Source organism: Mustela nigripes, chromosome 1 (assembly GCF_022355385.1).
Source record: "Mustela nigripes isolate SB6536 chromosome 1, MUSNIG.SB6536, whole genome shotgun sequence".
Taxonomy (NCBI): Eukaryota; Metazoa; Chordata; class Mammalia; order Carnivora; family Mustelidae; genus Mustela; species Mustela nigripes.
The window spans coordinates 152,514,329-152,535,900 of record NC_081557.1 but is presented as its reverse complement, the minus strand read 5'-3'; the positions used below and the strand labels follow the sequence as shown (position 1 = coordinate 152,535,900).

Below are 21,572 nucleotides of genomic sequence, written 5' to 3'. Positions count from 1 at the left end.
CACAAATGTTTGAAAATATTAATTAGTAATATTGTTTGACGACTCTAAATATGTCAAGACCAATTTTCCTCTCTGATTACTTTCTGGCTTTATTGAGATATTATTGATACATAACCCAAGCAAATTTAAGGTACACAATGTGATGATTTTTTTTTTTAGAATAACAAAAAACACATATGTATTTTTTTAAGATTTTTAAAAAGATTTTATTTATTTATTTGACAGAGAGAGACCACAAGTAGGCAGAGAGGCAGGCAGAGAGAGAGAGAGGAGGGGAAGCAGGATCCCTGCTGAGCAGAGAGCTAGATGTGGGGCTCCATCCCAGGACCCTGAGATCATGACCTGAGCTGAAGGCAGAAGATTAACCTACTGAGCCACCCAGGCACCCTGTTTTTAAAGATTCTATCCATTTATCTGACAGACAGAGATCATAAGAAGACACAGAGGCATGCAGGGGTGGGGGGAAGCAGGTTCCCTGCTGAGCAGAGAGCCTGATGTGGCACTGGATCCCAGGACCCTCAGATCATGATCTGAGCCTTAGGCAGAGGCTTAACCTGCTGAGCCACCCAGGTGCTCCAATAAAAAACATTTTACTAAAACATAAGACTTAAACAGAGGTTGGGGTGCCTCGGTGTCTTAGCTGTTGAGCCTCTGCCTTTGGCTCTGGTCATGATCCCAGGGTCTGGGGATGGAGCCCTGCATCAGATTCCCTGCTTGTTGGGAAGCCTGCTTCTCCTTCCCCACTTCCACTGCTTGTGTTCCCTCTCTTGCTGTGTCTCTCTCTGTCAAATAAATAAATAAAATCTTTAAAAAAAAAAAAATTTTTTTTAAAGATTTTATTTATTTATTTGACAGATAGAGATCACAAGTAGGCTGAGAGGCAGAGAGAGAGGAGGAAGCAGGCTCCCCGCTGAGCAGAGAGCCTCACTCGTGGCTCGATCCCAGGACTTTGGGATCATGACCGGAGCCGGAGGCAGAGGTTTCAACCTACTGAGCCACCCCGGTGCCCCAATAAATAAAATCTTTAAAAAAAAAAAAAAAAAAAAGACTTACTGAAGTTTCCAGACAAGCCATATGACATCATCACAATCTTTTTCTTGAAGGAAGGATTCTACACTTCACTCTCTCTCTGTGTCAAATAAATTAAACAAAACAAAACAAAAACCTTTAAAAGGTGGGGAGATGGAGCCCATAAAATTAGAATAAAACTATCTCTCCCACTCAAAAAAAATAATAAAGAAAAACACCCACACCCCTGTAGCTAACCCTGACAACTCCCTTGACTTACAGTGCTTTTTTGCTTTTTCTTTCTATCTTTTTTTTTTTAAAAGATTTTATTTATTTATTTGACAGACAGAGACCACAAGTAGGCAGAGAGGCAGGCAGAGAGAGGAGGAAGCAGTCTCCCTGCTGAACAGAGAGCCCGTTGTGGGCCTTGATCCCAGGACCCCAGGATCATGACCTGAGCCAAAGGCAGAAGCCTTAACCCACTGAGCCACCCAGGCACCCATCACAGTGCTTTATACTTAAACCAGGATGGGGGAAAGGAACACAGGCAGAGCGGGGCCAATGCTTTTAAACATTTCACGACAATCCGGGTGATACTTCTAGCCTCAGCTCTTGCTTTGTGACAATGAATCAGGACAAGACACATATTTGCTAATGTGCATTTAATCACCAAAGGACTGAAGATGTCTGGTCTTTTATTCTGTAATGTTTCTAAAACTGTGTCCATAAAAAAGGAAGAAGTCTTGGCAGAACAGGAGAAGTGAGGCACACTTGATATCAGATGGATTCTGAATATTATTCACAGCATATAGCCTGGTCTATGCTCTGGCTGTTTCTACGGCTTGAGCTTCCTCGGTCTTCCCTGCTGTGCTCAATCATTTGCTAATGAATCATCTGGATTGGGAGCATTTTTAACAAAGCCTGAATGGACAGCAGAACAGTGCAGATCTGCAGTGCTGGGGACCACTTACCTTTCAAAATATCTAAACCTATTCTTCCCAACTTGTCTACATTAGGGTGATAAGTTTCGGTCACGAAATGTACATTAGGAGCTTCTTTGGGTATTCTTCTGGAAGGAATGGCTCAAGTTTAAAAGTCCCTTCCTCAAAAGTGGAATCCCGAGGGCCGCTATGAAAATGACGGGTGTTGCTTTTTTCTGGTTCTACTTTAATGCCAGGAACTGGTTCTGCCACCAGATGCTGAGTTTCCTTGATAATTCTGAGGGACAGCCTGGCCATCTGGTCAGATCCTGAGTTCAGCCTCTGGTCTCAACAAAGTGATGAATATATAGATAGATAGACAGATACGTATTTATCTATCTATCTATATCTTATATTTATAAATACAAATTTATGGGGCGCCTGGGTGGCTCAGTGGGTTAAAGCCTCTGCCTTTGGCTCAGGTCATGATCCCAGGGTCCTGGGATCAAGCCCCGCATCGGGCTCTCTGCTCAGCGGGGAGCCTGCATCTCCCCCCTCTACCTGCCTCTGCCTACTTGTGATCTCTCACTCTGTCAAATAAATAAATAAAATTTTAATAAATAAATAAATAAATAAATAATTTGTATTCATAAAGATATAAATTTATATTATGTAACCTTATTTATAAATCAATTATTTTTATAAATAAGGTTAGATAATACTTCCATACCTTCATATAATAACCTTTTGTGTGGTGTGTGGTCTTCAATTTCCTTTTAAAATAAAGGCATGGGGGCACCTGGGTGGCTCAGTCATTAAGCACCTGTCTTTGGCTCAGGTCATGATCCCAGGGTTCTGGGATTGAGCCCCGCATCGGGCTTCCTGCCTGGTGGGAAGCCTGCTTCTCCCTCTCCCAGCCCCCCTGCTTTTGTTCCTGCTCTCGCTGTCTCTTTCTCTGTGTCAAATAAATAAATAAAATTTTTAAAAAATAAAATAAGGGCGCTTGGGTGGCTCAGTAGGTTGGGCGGCTGCCTTCAGCTCAGGTCATGATCCCAGAGTCCTGGAATCGAGTTCTGCATCGGGCTCCCTGCTCCACGGGGAGTCTGCTTTTCACTCTGACCTTCTCCTTCCTCTCTCATGCTCTCTCTCACTGTCTCTCTCTCAAATAAATAAATAAAATCTTTAAATAAAATAAAATAAAGTCATCACTTAATATGTGCAGAACTATACAATTATATAATTTAAAATATCTTTTCACTGGGGTGCCTGGATGACTCAGCCAGTTAGGTGTCTGCCTTCGGCTCAGGTCACAATCTCATGGGTCCTGAGCTAGAACTTTGAACCTTGAGCCTTAGCCTTGGGCTCCCTGCTCAGAGGGGCTGTCTGCTTCTCCCTCTCCATCTGCCCCTCCCCCTGCTCCTTTTCTCTCTTGCTCACTCCCTCTCTCTCAAATAAATAAGTAAAATCTTTAAAATATCTTTTCACCACATGAATAGTTAAAATATAATTTGATATCTGTAATTCTAATAAGGTAATATAAGGTCATATATTTTTATAGACTTAGCACTGAAAAAAATTCAGTTGCTCTCTTCCCTAATAGTCTGTCATTTGACATTTTAAAAAAAGATTTTATTTATTTATTTGACAGACAGAGATCACAAGTAGGCAGAGAAGCAGGCAGAGAGAGAGGAGGAAGCAGGCTCCCTGGTGAGCAGAGAGCCTGACAGGGAGCTCAATCCCAGGACCCTGAGATCATGACCTGAGCTTTAACCCACTGAGCCACCCAGGTGCCCCTGTCATTTGACATTTGGGAACAGTCTGCCATTTTCCCCAAAAAGATAACTTTTGTTTTCAGGGGATGGAAGTTCCCTCATTGCTATCCTGTTACCTCCAAAGTCATGAGCCTCAAACTTCACTCACAATACTATCTGGGGTTGTTTGTGAAAGGTAACAATACGCCACCCCAAAATACACCTGTAGGAGTTTGGGACATGTCACCCCAAAATATGCCACTTCGGCATCATGATTCTTTTGGGCTGGAGGCACTTGAAGACAGCAAATGCAGAGAAATACAGATAAAGACTTTTTCTCAACTCTTATCTGCCTAAAGGCAGGCTCCAAATGGGACTCAATTGCTATAAATCTCTTTTTGGGAGTTTCATCACCCAGGGAGGATGGACTGTGCTCACAGGAGAGGGAGACTAAAAGTTGACCCCATATCCATACATACTTTGCCACAAATAACCATACTTTCCCCCTTCTTCTCCTCCTCCTCCTCCTCCTTCTTCTTCTTTTTTAGATTTTATTGATTTATTTGACAGAGAGAGACACAGTGAAAGAGGGAACACAAGCGGTGAGGGGGAGGGAGGCTGAGGGAGTGGGAGAGAGAGAAGCAGGCTTCCCACCTGGCTGGATGCAGGGCTCAATCCCAGGACCCTGGGATCATGACCGGAGCCGAAGGCAGATGCTTAATGACTGAGCCACCCAGGCACCCCTGTACCATCCATCCTCTAAAGGCCTGCTCATCGTTGCTAAATAAATATAATTTTCTCTTTCCTCTAAAGTCTCCATCACCCTTCTTCTTTCCCTATTAAAATGGTAGGTAAGCCTAAATGCTAAAGCTACCTTTATGACTTACTCATTTTTCTCTGGAATCGCCCAAGTGTACGTGAGATATGCAGGTTAACAACCTTCTGTTTGTCTTTCTCTTGTTAATCCATCTCTTATACAGTGGTCTCAGCTAAGAATCTAGAAGGGTAGGGGGGAAATTCATTTTCCTCCCCTATACTTGTTACAATGCAGATTCCTGGCCCAACTCCCCAAAGGGTCTCATTTAGTAAGTGTGGGTGCGACCCAGGAATATGCATTCTTAAAACATCCTGAGAGATTCTGATGCAGGTTGTCCTTAGACTACCCTTTTCCAAACCCAACCTTTGGTTTTTATTGGAGGGCCTGCATCCTTAATTAATTAGTCACCACCTATGCATGATAAGTAAAATTAGTCAAAGACATACACAAACACACTTGTATTTGAGCAAAGTTTACACCGATAAAGCCCTAAGATTGGGGCTGAGCATAATGCAGAACACATGTAGGAGAATCCCATGCTTCCGAGCCCTTGTTCTAATCAAATGCAAAGCGATGCTTTTGGGCTACATGATCCTCTTCTTTCTCAGTGTAGCACTGAAGCAAGAGAAGGCAATACAATTCCTCATTTGCAAATGTTTCATTACACAAGGAACAATGGTTTAGTAGAATTAAAAAAAAAAGATTCATAAAAGATTCAATGATTCTTAGAATTCTTTTTTCTTTCTTTCTTTCTTTTTTTTTTTTTTTTTAAGATTTTGTTTATTTGTTTGAGGGAGAGAGGGGATCAAGCACCAGAAAGAAAGAGAGAGCACTAGGGGGAGGAGAGGCAGAGGGAGAAGGAGAAAGAGAAGCAGACTCCCTGCTGAGTAGCTCCCTCCACCCCCCCAAACATGGGGCTGGAGCCCAGGATGCTGAGATCATGACCTGAGCCAAAGGCAGATGCTTAACCTACTGAGCCACACAGGCGTCCCAGATTCTTGGAATTCTTAAAAAAAAGTTTCTAAAAACTTAATGTTGTCTGGGTGGCAGGAAACCAGTAAAGGCCAATATTTGATTTTCCGACCCCCAGTATCTACTGTTCTACTGGTATTTGGGCTTTACAGGGGTGCCTCAGGAATGGGAAGCTCAGAAAGTCCTGAAGCAGCTACATTGTACCTCTCATGGCCCTCATCTTTAGAATTCTCTATTGCAGAAGAACTTTAGTCTAAATGTATTGGCCTCATTTTTGCCCTGTTCCCACTGCAAGTATTTGAAGACAGTTTTGTTTTCCATTCCAAATCTTCATCTCCCAAGATAATTTCCAGTCTCCTTCAATTGTTCTTCATTTTTCCTATCTTCAACCCTTCACACTTACTGCCCGCTTTTTAATACTTTACCAAGTTCCATCTCTATATGCCTCATAGAATAGAAGATAAGGCAGAAAGATTGGTGAGCAGACATCTTTTTTTAATTTATTTATTTATTTTATTTTTTAAAAAGATTTTATTTATTTATTTGACAGAGAGAAATCACAAATACACTGAGAGGCAGGCAGAGAGAGAAGGAAGCAGGCTCCCTGCTGAGCAGAGAGCCCGATGCGGGACTCGATCCCAGGACCCTGAGATCATGACCTGAGCCGAAGGCAGCAGCTTAACCCACTGAGCCACCCAGGTGCCCCGGTGAGCAGACATCTTAAATGTAGTTATTGATTTGCTGCAGCCGTCTTAGAGAAAGTACGGGGAAAGAAACGAGTTTCTCCTAATTTATGCAAATCTCATCATTCCTTAATTATCCATTCATTCAATAATTGTATGTCAAGTACCTATTCTGTGCAAAGCATTGGGCGGGGTGTTGGAGATTACAAAAGAAACAAACAAACAGAAGACAAAAGGAACTCCACTTGGGAAAGCAGGTAAGAAACAATGACAACAACAACAACAACAACAAAAGAAACAATGATAACAGAATAAAGAGGGCTGGAAAAAGGGTAAGTTTAAAAACTAAGAGAGAACCTCTTAACCTGGAATGTTAGGAAGTGTGAGAGTCAGGGAAGTTTTCCAGGAAAGATGACATCGAGAATATCCTTGTCTAAATTGGCTTAGCACTCCAGTCATGCTCAGAAGTATATAAAGGCTGCTCTCATAGATGGGTTTAAATCACACCCATGCAAATGAAAGAAAGAAGTCTGAACAGGCCTGAGCACTGTTGTGAAATTATATTTATCATATTTAACATTGGCAGAGAGAGAGTTAGGGAAAGTCCAAGACTCAAAGTTGTTCACTCACAATATCAGATGGTGGAGGGCAATATAAAAGATATAACAGGACTTCCGCTGTGGGCAACACAAAACCAGTTCAATTTACTTTAAATTAGGAGGAGGATTAATTGGCTTAATACCTGCAAATTTAAGGAATAAACTTCAGGAAAGGCTTTATCCAGGCACTCAAATGATGTCCTCAGGATGTACTGTCTCATTAATCTCTAGGCTCCACTTCTTTTTTTCAGTGGCTTTGTGCTCAGGCAGCCCTGTGTTGACTTCAAATATCATTTCAGTTTTACAATCTCAAGAGAAAGAGTTTAGCATAATGCTAGGATTGACCCCCCCGTCTCAGCTGGGATTGTAGGCACACCTCTGAACAAATCATTGTGGTCAGGAGAAATTGTTACGCTTTGAAGGCTGGCCTGGATAACGTTCCCACTTCTGGAACCCGGGATTAGATTTACCCCTATCTGAACTGTATAGTGTAATACTTGGAAGAAGTAGTTTCTTCAGGGAAATAAAGAAAATGAGATGCTTTCAGCAGAACTAGGACTAGACACTGGCCATTCAAAACCAAACACACAAAAATCCGGTCGTCCAAATCATAGGGATGAAGAGAAAATACATTCACATTTTTGGTTTATAGTCCATCGAGCTGTTCAATTCAGGATTTATTGACTTCTGAGCACGAGGTGCTATAAAATATGCTAAAACAAGCCAGACACAGCCCCTACCCTTTGGGAGAAATTGCCTAGAACTTTGCTCTCAAACTTGAGTATGCATAAGATCTCTTGAGGAACTTGTTTAAAATGCAAGATCTGGGCCCCCTTCCAGACTTATTAAATGAATTTCCGGTATTGGGGTCTAAGAATCAACACTGTTTTAAAGCAGGTGATTCTAATAGAAGCCATCCCTGCATAACACTTTAAGAAACAGGTGTCTATGGGGCTTCTGGGTGGCTCAGTGGGTTAAGCCTCTGCCTTTGGCTCAGGTCATGATCTCAGGGTCCTGGGATTGAGCCTCACATTGGGCTCTCTGCTCAATGGGGAGCCTGCTTCCCCCTCCCCCTCTGCCTACCTCTCTGCCTACTTGTGGTCTCTGTCAAATAAATAACTAAAATCTTAAAAAAAAAAAAGATGTCTAGATGGCATTAATAAATATACACACACAAAAATAATTATGCAAGGCAGAAGTAGTTGAGAGTTTCAACTTGCATGTTTTAAGAGTTTAGAGTAAACTTTCTTGATCAAAACTCTTCAAAGTGTAGGGATAGAGGGTACATACCTCCATATCTTCAAAGCCATCTATGAAAAACCCACAGTGAATATCATTCTCAATGGAGAAAAACTGAGACCCTTCCCACTAAGTTCAGGAACATGGCAGGGATGTCCATTATCACCACCGCTATTTAACATAGTACTGGAAGTCCTGGCCTCAGCAATCAGACAACAAAAAGAAATTAAAGACATTCAAATTAGCAAAGAAGTCAAACTATCACTCTTTGCAGATGATATGATAATTTATGTGGAAAACCCAAAAGACTCTGCTCCAAATCTGCTAGAACTTGTACAGGAATTCAGTTAAATGTCAGGATATAAAATCAATGCACAGAAGTCAGTTACATTTCTATACACCAACAGCAAGACGGAAGAAAGAGAAATTAAGGAGTCAATCCCATTTACAATTGCACCCCAAACCATAAGATACCTAGGAATAAACCTACCCAAAGAAGCAAAGAATCTGTACTCTGAAAACTATAAAGTACTCATGAAAGAAATTGAGGAAGACACAAAGAAATGAAAGAATGTTCCATACTCATGGATTGGAAGAACAAATATTGTGAAAATGTCTATGCTACCTAAAGCAATCTACACATTTAATGCAATACCTATCAAAATACCACCCATTTTTTTCAAAGAAATTGAACAAATAATCTTAAAATTTATATGGAACCAGAAAAGACCTCAAATAGCCAGAGGAATGTTGGAAAAGAAAGCCAAATTTGGTGGCATCACAATTCCAGACTTCAAACTCTATTAGAAAGCTGTCATTATCAAAACAGTATGGTCTGGCACAAAAACAGACACATAGATCAATGGAACAGAATAGAGAGCCTGTGGGGTTATGGACATTGGGGAGGGTATGTGCTATGGTGAGTGCTGTGAAGTGTGTAAACCTGGTGATTCACAGACCTGTACCCTGGGGATAAAAATATATTATATGTTTATAAAAAATTAAAAAAATTAAAAATTAAAAATTAAATTAAAAAAAAAAAAGAATAGAGAGCCCAGAAATAGACACTCAACTCTATGGCCAACTAATCTTCGACAAAGCAGGAAAGAAAGTTCAATGGAAAAAAGACAGTCTCTTCAACAAACGGTGTTGAGAAAATTGGACAGCCACATGCAGAGAAATGAAACTGGACTATTTCCTTATACCACACATAGAAATAGACTCAAAATGGATGAAGGACCTCAATGTGAGAAAGGAATCCATCAGAGCCCAGATATGGACCCTCAACTCTATGGTCAAATGATCTTTGACAAAACAGGAAAAAATATACAGTGGAAAAAAAGACAGTCTTTTCAATAAATTGTGCTGAGAAAACTGGACAACTATATGTAGAAGAATGAAACTCGACCATTCTCTTACACCGTACACAAAGATAAACTCAAAATGGATAAAAGACCTCAACGTGAGACAGGAATCCATCAGAATCCTAGAGGAGAACATAGGCAGTTACCTCTTCGATATCAGCCACAGCAACTTCTTTCAAGAAACGTCTCCAAACGCAAAGGAAACAAAAGCAAAAATGAACTTTTGGGACTTCATCAAAATCAAAAGCTTCTGCACAGCAAAGGAAAAAGTCAACAAAACAAAGAGGCATCCCATGGAATGGGAGAAGATATTTGCAAATGACAGTACAGACAAGAGGTTGATATCTAGGATCTATAAAGAACTCCTCAAACTCAACACACACAAAACAGACAATCATATAAAAAAATGGGCAGAAGATATGGACAGACACTTCTCCATTGAAGCCATACAAATGGCCATCAGACACATGAAAAGATGTTCATCATCACTAGCCATCAGGGAGATTCAAACTAAAACCACATTGAGATACCACCTTACACCAGTTAGAATGGCCAAAATTAGCAAGACAGGAAACAACATGTGTTGGAGAGGATGTGGAGAAAGGGGAACCCTCTTACACTGTTGGTGGGAATGCACGTTGGTGCAGCCACTTTGGAAAACAGTGTGGAGATTCCTCAAGAAATTAAAAATAGAGCTTCCCTATGACCCTGCAATTGCACTACTGGGTATTTACCCCAAAGATACAGATGTAGTGAAAAGAAGGGCCATCTGTACCCCAATGTTTATAGCAGCAATGGCCATGGTTGCCAAACTGTGGAAAGAACCAAGATGCCCTTCAACAGATGAATGGATAAAGAAGATGTGGTCCATATACACTATGTAGTATTATGCCTCCATCAGAAAGGATGAATACCCAACTTTTGTAGCAACATGGACAGGACTGGAAGAGATTATGCTGAATGAAATAAGTCAAGCAGAGAGAGTCAATTATCATCTGGTTTCACTTATTTGTGGAGCATAACAAATAGCATGGAGGACAAGGGGAGATGGAGAGGAGAAGGGAGTTGAGGGAAATTGGAAGGGGAGGTGAACCATGAGAGACTATGGACTCTAAAAACAATCTGAGGGTTTTGAAGGGGTGGGGTTGGGAGGTTGGGGGAACCAGGTGGTGGGTATTAGAGGGGGCACGGGTTGCATGGAGCACTGGGTGTGGTGCAAAAAACAATGAATACTGTTACACTGAAAAGAAATAAAAAATTAAAAAAAAAAAAGAAAGAAAGAAAGGAATCCATCAAAATCCTTGAGAAGAACACAGGCAGCAACCTCTTCCACCTCAGCTGCAGCAACTTCTTCCTAGAAACATCGCCAAAGGCAAGGGATGCAAGGGCAAAAATGAACTATTGGGATTTCATCAAGATCAAAAGCTTTTGCACAGCGAAGGAAACAGTCAACAAAGCCAAAAAGACAACTGACAGAATGGGAAAAGATATTTGCAAATGACATATCAGGTAAATGGCTAGTATCCAAAATCTATGAAGAACTTAACAAACTCAACACCCAAAGAACAAATAATCCAATCAAGAAATGGGCAGAGGACATGAACAGACGTTTCTACAAAGAAGACATCCAGATGGCCAAAAGATGCATGAAAACGTGCTCCACATCACTCAGTATCAGGGAAATACAAATCAAAACCACAATGAGATACCACCTCACACCAGTCAGAATGGCTAAAATTAACAAGTCAGGAAATGACAGATGCTGGTGAGGATGCAGAGAAAGCAGACCCCTCCTACACTATTGGTGGGAATGCAGGCCGGTGAAACTACTGTGGAAAACAGCATGAAGGTCCCTCAAAAAGTTGAAAATAGAGCTACTTTATGACCCAGCAATTGCACTACTGGGTATTTACCTGAATTACCAAATGTAGTGATCTGAAGGGGCACGTGCACCCGAATGTTTATAGCAGCAATGTCCACAATAGCCAAACTATGGAAAGAACCTAGATGTCCATAAACAGAGGAATGGATAAAGAAGATATGATGTGTGTGTGTGTGTGTGTGTGTGTATACTATGCAGCCATCAAAAGAAATGAAATCTTGCCTTTTGCAACAACATGGATGGAACTAGAGGATATTATGCTGAGTGAAATAAGTCAATCAGAGAAAGATTATAATCATATGATCTCCCTGATATGAAGAATTTGAGAGGCAACTTGGGGGGTTTGGGGGTAGAGAAGGAAAAAATGAAGCAAGATGGGATTGGGAGGGAGACAAACCATAAGAGACTCTTAATCTCACAAAACAAATTGAGGGTTGCTGGGGCTAGGGGGGTGGGGTAGGGAGAGGGTGGTTGGGTTATGGACATTGAGGAGGGTATGTACTTAATTTCTATAAAAAATAAAATAAAATAAAAAACCACTGTAAAAGACAAGTGCTATGGGGGCTCCTGGCTGGGGGGAAAAAAAAAGGTTTAGAGCAAGCAGGGCTTAGTTTCTGCTGCAAGAGATTAATGAAGACTTGGTGGACATGGAGATATATATTCAGGGTTTCAATAGCAGATGAAAGAGCAGAATATTTGAAGTAAAAGAAATAGTGTGAGCCAAAGCACAGACTCTTAAGATGCCCAGGAATAATAAGAATTGCATTCTTGGTCAGGTGCCTGGTTGGTTAAATTGGAAGAGCATGTGACTCTTGATCTCGAGGTTGAAGTTCAAATCCCATGCTGAATATAGAGATTATTAAAAATAAATAAACTTAGAAAAAAAAAGAATTGCATTCTTGGTAATAAGGCTTTAACAATAACTTAATGCCACTGGACTGTACATTGAAAAATGACTAAATGGGGGCTCCTGGGTTGCTCAATTGGTTATGCATCTGCCTTTGGCTTTGGTCATGACCTCAGGGTCCTTGGATGGAGCCCTGAAGCAGGCTCCTTGCTCAGTGGGGAGTCTGCTTCTCCCTCTGCCTCTGCTGCTCCCCTGCTTATACTCTCTCATGCTCTGGCTCTCTGTGTCAAATAAATAAATAAAATCTTTTTTAAAATGATTAAGTGGCAAATTTTGTTATGTATGTTTTACCAGGTTTTGTTTTTGTTTTTGTTTTTTAAAGTTAAGATGAACTGGTGGAGGAATTCTGCCTGTATTGCAGAAAGCTGGCCTGAGTCTGGAAATTCCTGATAGTCGGAAACCTCTCAACACTTAAAATATGGCAAAGGGGGCACCTGGGTGGCTCAGTGGGTTAAGCCTCTGTGTTCAGCTTGGGTCCTGGAATCAAGCCCCACGCTGGGCACTCTGCTCAGCAGGAAGCCTGCTTCTCCTGCCCACCCCCTCCTGCCTCTCTGCCTATTTGTGATCTCTGTCCGTCAAATAAATAAATAAAATCTTAAAAAAAATATATGGCAAAGGATCTGGGTCATGGTCTTTTTAAAAAATATTTTACTTATTTATTTGACAGACAGAGATCACAAGCGAGCAGAGAGGCAGGCAGAGAGAGAGGAGGAAGCAGGCTCCCTACCGAGGGGAGAGCCTGACGTGTGGCTTGATCCCAGAACCCTGAGATGATGACCTGAGCTGAAGGCAGAGGCTTTAACCCATTGAGCCACCCAGGCGCCCCAGGGTCATGGTCTTTATCAGCAGGAACCATGCACAAATATTTGCTCACTTTGGCACAGTCATCAGAAATGACATGGAGCCCTGGCCGATTGGGCAGGATTCTCCTGTAGTGCCAGGGACCTGAACAACTTCCCGCAGGGCTCTCAGGGCAGAAGCTGGGCAGCCAGGGAGGTGAAAAGGTACGTGAGGGCTCAGGGGAGCAGAGACCTTACCCCCTGAATTGGAAGTATTTTTATCCCTTCAGCACTGATATGACTGTATGGGTATAAAATAGCTGAACACCCGTAACAGTTGTGGGGGTTGTGGGCACTGTGTTAGTAGAGCACTGACTCAGCCGAGGGAAAGGTATAAAGAAGGCTAGATTTGTTTTTTCCTATCACCTCTCACAGAATTTATCTCCTCCATTAAACACGCACCTTTCCTCCTCTCCAAACTTCCTGCCTTCCAGCTATCTCATATACACACCTGGAGGATCCAGTTCCAACGAGTATACTCTGATTTCCTTCAACAGCATAAGCGGAATGTGTTCCGAGTTTTTCCCAAGCTGGTCCTCCAGTATTTCCTTTACATACCCACCCAAGCTTGTTCCCTTATATCAGCTTACATGACAACCCGCCGAAGAAATTGACCTGATAAATTAATAAGAAGATGATCCGCACTTTTAGTAAAGACATACGGAGGCACCTGTGGTCCAGAGTGGTGAGCAAATCCCTGTAGCTCTAATTTTCACGAGAAGGTTGCTGGAGGAGGAGCCTTTTTTTGAGCCTTTTTTTGAGACTCATGTCTGACATCTCTCAGATGATGCCTTGAGGACCTCTACTCACGGATGACATTTGGTACAGCTACCCCTCAAACACTTGTGCCTGAAGGAGGCAGGATGACTAAGTAAAATAACATCCACCAAGAATCTCAAAACCCCCAATAATTAACAGCCTCACTTTGCTAACATGATCTCAAACGTGTCCGGGTGTGCTCTTCTCAAAACCCTTTTCCTTCCCACAAACTTTCCCGGAGAGCCTGAAACAATGGGATTAAAAAGATGAAGTGATTAGATGAAGTGAGGTATTCTGAATTGGATCCTGGAGCAGAAAAAGGATATTAAGGGGTGCCTGGGTGGCTCAGTTGTTAGGCGTCTGCCTTCGCCTTGGTCGTGATCCCGGGATCCTGGGATCGAGCCTGGCATTGGGCTTCCTGCTTCATGGGAAGCCTGCTTCTCCCTCTCCCACTCCCCATTCTTGTGCTCCCTTTCTGGCTGTGTCTCTGTCAAATAAGTAAATAAAATCTGTTTTTTTTTTTTCTTTTTAAAGAAAAATGATGGGGTGCTCAGTGAATTGGGCCGGTGCCTTCGGCTTGGGTCATGATCTCAGGGTCCTGGGATTGAGCCCTGCATGGGGCTCTCTGCTCAGCAGGGAGTCTGCTTCCCCCCCGCCCCGCCTCTGCCTGACTCTCTGCCTACTTGTGATTTCTGTCTCTGTCAAATAAATAAATAAAATCTTAAAAAAAAAAAAGAAAAAAGAAATTAATGGGAAAACTAACAAAACCCAAATGGAGTCTGTAGTTAATAGTGTTGTTCCAGTGTTAATTTCTTAGCTTGGGCAAACATAACACCACGGTTATACAAGATACTAACATTGGGGAAAGCTGGGCCAAGTGTATACAGGAACCATCTGGGCTATCTTTGTATCTTTCTGTAGATGTAAAATGACCCCATAATAAAAAATTTATTTTTAAGAAAGGTGAAGAAAGATGAGAATCTAAACCATAATTAGCCTCTATTCCAGGAATGTCTATATTCCGTTTTATGCCACTCTTGGTATAAAATCTTCCTCCAGCTCATTCACACCAAATATTCCAGTGTTTTAGCAACATTGCGTCATATATAATCATTAAAAACAGGGTAGAAAAAGTAATCCAAAAAACAGACAAGTAATCATTAACAACACTTTAGGGAAAACATGCTTATGTTGATCTAGACTACAGGTATGAGGGAAAAAAATATCCCCAAGAATTGCTTTTGTAAAAACTTGAGGATTTAATCAAACTGTCACTGGAGGTACCTTGGAGAATAAGTCTGGGAAAAGGCAGGGAGACTTATGTTTTTGATTCTATGTATTTTTTGTATTGTATGACTTTTTTTTTTAAACAGTGAGAATGAATTATTTTTACCATTTAAAAAACAAATGTATATAGTTTTAAAGATTTTATTCTTAATTAATCTCTACACCCAACATGGGGCTTAAACCTCCAACCCTGAGATTAAGAGTCACATGCTCTCCCCACTGAGCCAGCAAGCCACCCCAACAAATATGTGTGTGTGTGTGTGTGTGTGTGTATGTAATAAATCCTCTCAACACTTAAAATATGGCAAAGGGAGCACCTGGGTGGCTCAGTGGGTTAAGCCTCTGCCTTCATCTTGGGTCATGATCTCAGGGTCCTGGGATCAAGCAAATCAGTTACTTTTAAAGCCTTATTACCAAGAATGCAATTCTTTTTTTTTTCTAAGTTTATTTATTTTTAATAATCTCTATATTCAGCATGGGAGTTGAACTTCGACCTCGAGATCAAGAGTCACATGCTCTTCCAATTTAACCAACCAGGCACCTGACCAAGAATGCAATTCTTATTATTCCTGGGCATCTTAAGGGTCTGTGCTTTGGCTCACACTATTTCTTTTACTTCAAATACTCTGCTCTTTCATCTGCTATTGAAACCCTGAAGATATATCTCCATGTCCACCAAGTCTTCATTAATCTCTTGTAGCAGAAGCTAAGCCCTGCTTGCTTATAAACACACACACACACACAAACACGCACACACACACACACACACACACACATATATATATATATTTTTTTTTTTTTTTAAGATTTTATTTATTCATTTGACAGACAGAGATCACAAATAGTCAGAGAGGCAGGCAGAGAGAGAGAGAAGAGGAAGCAGTCTTCCCGTTGAGCAGAGAACCGATGTGGGGCTCAATCCCAGGACCCTGGGACCATGACCTGAGCTGAAGGCAGAGGCTTTAACCCACTGAGCCACCCAGGTGCCCCACAAATATATATATTTTAAGAGCAGTTTATATACCATGAGGAAAAAATAGCTATGTTTGAAATGGAACACCAGGATCATTATAATTATAAAATAAAAGAAAGAAAAAGAGGGAAGTAAGATGGGAGGAAATATGTGTAAATGTTCATAATGCTTATATATGATGGTAAGATGAATTTTTTTATCTTCTGCATTTTATATTCTCTGTATTCAACATGCAGTTTTTCTTTATTAGGAAAAATAAAAGTAAAAATTACAACCTCTACATACATGTTGTTATCAAAATTTTTTGCACAAATATTATGACATATATCCCTATGTGGTTCTTTAAACTTGAAGAAATTATGAATTTTAGAACCTGTATCATAAACTATTTTCAGAAAAAACTACATTAAGAGAAATAGGCTTTGAGAACTTGGCCACTGATACACAGGTTTAGTTTCCTTTTCAAAGTATTTAGAAAAAAAATCTAGCTGTGTACAAGGGCTGCCTTCTCAAAATACTAGGAGTCATGACCAGGCAGATAGTATTTGAACATTCTTGTTAATTGTCTGAAACCAAACACTTAATAACCATTTTCTTTCTTTCTCTTTCTTTTTTTAGTAAGTGCTTTCCAAAGAAAATCTTCAAACCTCTAACTTCCATTGCTGTGGTTTCTTTTCTCATCTTCACTTAAATATCCCTGAGGCACCACAAACAAAACAAACTTGAAATCAAATCCAACTTCTTTTTTTTTAAAGAATTTATTTACTTATTTGACAGAGAGAGATACCACAAGAGAGGGAACACAAGCAGGGAGAGTGGGAGAGGGAAAAGCAGACCTCCTGCTGAGCAGGGAGCCCAATGCGGGGCTTGATTCCAGGACTCTGGGGTCATGACCTGCGCGGAAGGCAGATACTCAAGGACTGAGCCACTCAGGCGCCCCCAAATCCAATGTCTTAATGGTCTTAATACCATTGAGTTCCCAGACTTCTCTCATCACCTTCCCTGGAATTGAAAGCAGGGTTTGAGTATCTCCAGCAAAAATCAATCAGATCTGGAGGAGATTTTACTTAGCCTATGAGGGTGCTAGACTGGTAGGATCACATTCTCTTTCAGAGCTAAGTGGAATATACACACACAGCCAGGCTGGAGAAGGAGGAAGTTCTCAAGAAAAGCAGTGTGACTGCTCCCTTAGAGCAGAGATTAGCGGGCAAAGTGTCGATACTGCAAAGAGAGAGAGATGTTTAAAGGGATTTGTAAGAAAGTTTGCTCCATAATATCCCTCATCCCCTAGCCCACCTCCAGTAGCACTCCATCCTTATTCCCAAAGCTTCTCAAAAAGCTGACTGCCCAGGAGCCCCTGGGTGGCTTGGGCTCCATCTGCCTTGGGCTCAAGTCATGATCTCGGTGTCCTAGGATCCAGCCCTGTGTCAGGCTCCCTTTTCAGCGGGCAGTCTGCTTGTCCCTCTCCCTTTGCCGATCCCCTGCTGATGCTCTCTCTCTCTTAAATAAATAACTAAAATCTTAATTAAAAACAAACAAACAAACAAACAAACAAACCAGTTGCCTGGGTTTGAAACCTGACTCAGCTTACTGGCTGTTGGCAAGTTAACCTACCTCTCTATTCATTGATTTCCTCATCTGTAAGTGGCATATGGTCACTATGTAGGTTATGAGAATTAACTGAATTAATCCTGTTCCATAACTGAAATAATGTTTAGATGGCTACAATAGTTACCAACTTGTTCTTCCTTTCCTCGGGATCTTCTAGCCTTGATGTCTTTCACAATGGCTCCAGAGTGAAACTTGGGTGGCTCAGTCAGTTAAGTGTCTGCCTTCAGCTTGCGTGTCCTGATCTCAGGGTCCTGGGATGAACCCTACCCCCAGGCTCCCTGTTCAGCTGGGAGTCTTCATCTCCCTCTCCCTCTGCTCCTGCTCTCTGTCACTCTCAAATACATAAATAAGATCTTTTTTAAAAAATGGTGGAGAGATTCTTTAAAATATGGCTCCTGGGTGGCTCAGTGGGTTAAAGCCTCTGCCTTCGGCTCAGGTCATGATCTCAGGGTCCTGGGATGGAGCCCCACATTGGGCTCTCTGTTCAGTGGGGAGCCTGCTTCCTCTTCTCTCTCTGCCTGCCTCTCTGCCTACTTGTGATCTCTATCTGCCAAATAAATAATTATTTTTTAAAAATCTTAAATAAAAATACAGAACTGTATGCATTAAGCCCTAGCTAAAACCCCTTTGAGTATGGTCAAGTCACCCTTTGTTTCCAACGCAACTTTTTTTTTTTTTTAGGCTTTAGTATTTTATCCAAATTTTACTTTATGTTAATTATAGCATTGGAAAGGAAGGATCTAATTCCACACGAAATGTCAGACTCTAAAATGTACCCATTAAACTACTAAAAAATAAACCAAATGGTAAGAATATAAATAGAAATCCAATTTAGATTCGAATGATGTCACAAAGTGATTACAGTCACAGAGACTGTTCCTGCTTGCAGCTAGAACTCTTAGAAGCTCTTTCATCTGGCGCAAGTGCAAAAAAAAAAAAAAACAAAACACCAAAAAACCACCACAAACCAAAAAAACAAAAAACACAACATGAAAGGGAATTAAGGGAATTAAGTTGAATTACTGGTTTCATCACATCCATCTTCTCAATGACACATAAAAAAACAGCTACTGTGCACTGCAGATTATGTGGTGTCAAAGAGGTGTGGAATGGGGTGGAAACAGGTCATGAAAATCTGTCTAAAGTCTCTTTAAGGGATGCCTGGGTGTCTCAGTGGGTTAAGCATCTGCCTTCAGCTCAGGTCATGATCCTAGGAACATGGGTCCTGGGATCTAGCCCTGCATCGGACTCCTTGCTCAGCCAGGAGTCTGCTTCTCCCTCTCCCTCTGCTGGTCCCTCCCTTGCCCCCCACTTGTGTGTGCTCTCTATCTCAGATAAATAAAGGAGATCTGTTTTTTTTTTTAAAGGTTTTATTTATTTATTTGACAGACAGAGATCACAAGTAGGCAGAGAAACAGGCAGAGAGAGAGAGGAAGGGAAGCAGACTCCCTGCTCGATCCCAGCACCCTGAGATCATGACCTGAGCCGAAGGCAGAGGCTTAACCCACTGAGACACCCAGGCGCCCCAAGCAGAATCATCTTTAGTGTGGAGGTCCAAGATGATATTTAGCAATGCAGCATCCCAGACAAAGGTACCTAAATTCTGAAGGTAGCTATGCTGCAAAATAGTTTAAAATTAAACAATTGTACAGTATTCAATTATGCTTGTGGCCACCAGTGTTGACATTCTTGCCATCCAGCAGAGCTCACAGTGTCAGTCTAACACCCCTGGCTTTAGGATCTGAGTGTATCCTAAACCCATCAGAACGGAGTTGTTCACATTAGTCGGGAAAAAGGGCATCAGGTCCAACAAGTGTTACTTGCTGTCTAGACCAGAATGACATTGGTCTCCGACTTCTTTTTTTTTTTTTTTTTAAGATTTTATTTATTTATTTGACAGAGAGAAATCACAAGTAGATGGAGAGGCAGGCAGAGAGAGAGGGAAGCAGGCTCCCTGCTGAGCAGAGAGTCCGATGTGGGACTCGATCCCAGGACCCTGAGATCATGACCCGAGCTGAAGGGAGCGGCTTAACCCACTGAGCCACCCAGGCGCCCCTGGTCTCCAACTTCTTGTTCACCTTCTGATAAATGAAGCCACTACACTCTATCCTGCCATTTACGTTAGTGCGAAGCTGCAATTCATCAGTCTTGCAGCCAACCGCAAAGTTGCTCTGGGTATCCCCCAGACTTTGTGGTCTCAGGATTCATCTGGGAGCTAGCCAGCCAGCCAGTCTTCTTGACCCAGCACCTGAACATGCCAGACTGAAGGCCCAGCCATGTAGAAATCCACATCCAGACTGATGTACTCTCGCTTATGTCCTGTCCTGATTTTATCATCCCACCCCTTCGCTGCCACTCTCTCCCTGGCAACCTGCCCCTGTCCCCCATGAGAGGATGAATCAAAGGTCAGCTTCAGTCCACATGCAAGCTGACCTTCCACAAAGATCTCCACACCTCGTATGTTCACAGTGTTTCATTTCTCCATAGACATCAGACCATGTTTGGTGCATCTACTTGGTTTCCAGGCTAACCCTCACTTTGGTGGTTGATTTCAGTGTTGGATGAACTTAAGTTTGTACATTCCAGTTTATTCTCAGATTTTGTTTTCCTTTCTTCCTTCCTTCTTACCCTCCCCTTCCTTCCTTCCTTCTTTCTTTCCTTCCCTCCTTTCTTCTTTTAAGATTTTATTACAGAAAGAGAAAGAGAGCATGAACAGATGGTGAGGGTCAGAGGGAGAGGGAGAAGGAGACTCCCTGTGAGCAAGGAGCCTGACGCCAGTTTCCATCCCAGAATCCTGAGATCATGACCTGAGCTGATAACCCTAGGATTTTGTTCCCAAATCACATTTTATGAAGTCATATCCATAGCTCTTGGGGAAGACATCCCTGGCAGATTTGCCAGGATGAGCATTTAAGGGAGGCACAGCCATCCCTGGCTCAGTGGCAGTGGTGTCAGCTGGGCGGTAGCTACAGCATGAGTGATGGGGCCCCAACTCAACATCTGATCCTTAAGTCCTGCTACTTCCCACCACCCACATATATCATCATCGCCCACACACCTGGCATGGGCATGACTCTGGGCCTCTCATTATGTTCTCTCCTTTCTTTGGATTATACTCTCTATTACTTTTAACTAATGAGTTGCTATTAAGCCTTCAAGACTACTGTTAAAAGATTTTCCCTTCTGTGAAGTCTTTCTCAGCAATCACATGCAAAAGTGAGTCACTTCCACTTCTTTGTTTCCATTTCACTTGGTATGTAACCCTGCTTTTGTACCTAACAGGTTGTGCTGGAATTACGTGTTTATGGATCCTTCTTAGTAAACTGTGATCTACTCAATGAGAGGGACTGTTCTTAATTCTTTGTCTAAAACCACAGCTGTATACCAGGCACATCAAAGATGTTTAATAACAGTGTGGTGAGTGGATGAGTGAATAAATCAATGGATTAGTAAAACACCTCAGGTGACATCTCCTTGGATAGGACAATAAAGACAGTAAAGTGGTGACAAGTAGGATACAAGCTCCACTGCTGTGGTCCTTGGTTTGATCTAAATTTGTGGGCAAATTTCTGACTTTTTGTGCCTTGGCTTCCTCATCTATAAAATGGTGACAATAATACATTTCTAGTTGTTTGAATTAAATAACAAATGTACAGTGCTGACAGCAAGACCTGGCACATAGTAATGATTCTATATGTATTAATGATTATTGTTGTTATTGATCATGGAGAATCACTGACAACTCCATGGGAAGTAGGGGCTATGTTCTGACTTTTACCATTTAATTCCTGACAGCCACAGTGCTTCATATACAATAGGCACTCAATAATGATTTTTTGAATAAATATCAAAGTAATAAAAAAAGAAAACAAAAGAGAAAGAGAGAAACAAAACCAAACCCCACACAGGGTAAAAAGGGGTGCATTTAGAACAAAGAGGTGTTCTTTGTGTCAAGAACAAA

General features: G+C 41.6%; 2 pseudogenes; both read right to left on the bottom strand.

Moving 5' to 3' along the window:
• Positions 1–1,703: 1,703 nt before the first annotated feature.
• LOC132025940 (ubiquitin-conjugating enzyme E2 N-like) lies at positions 1,704–2,246 on the bottom strand (annotated as a pseudogene).
• Positions 2,247–17,200: 14,954 nt separating this feature from the next.
• LOC132025886 (voltage-dependent anion-selective channel protein 1-like) lies at positions 17,201–20,212 on the bottom strand (annotated as a pseudogene).
• Positions 20,213–21,572: the final 1,360 nt, after the last annotated feature.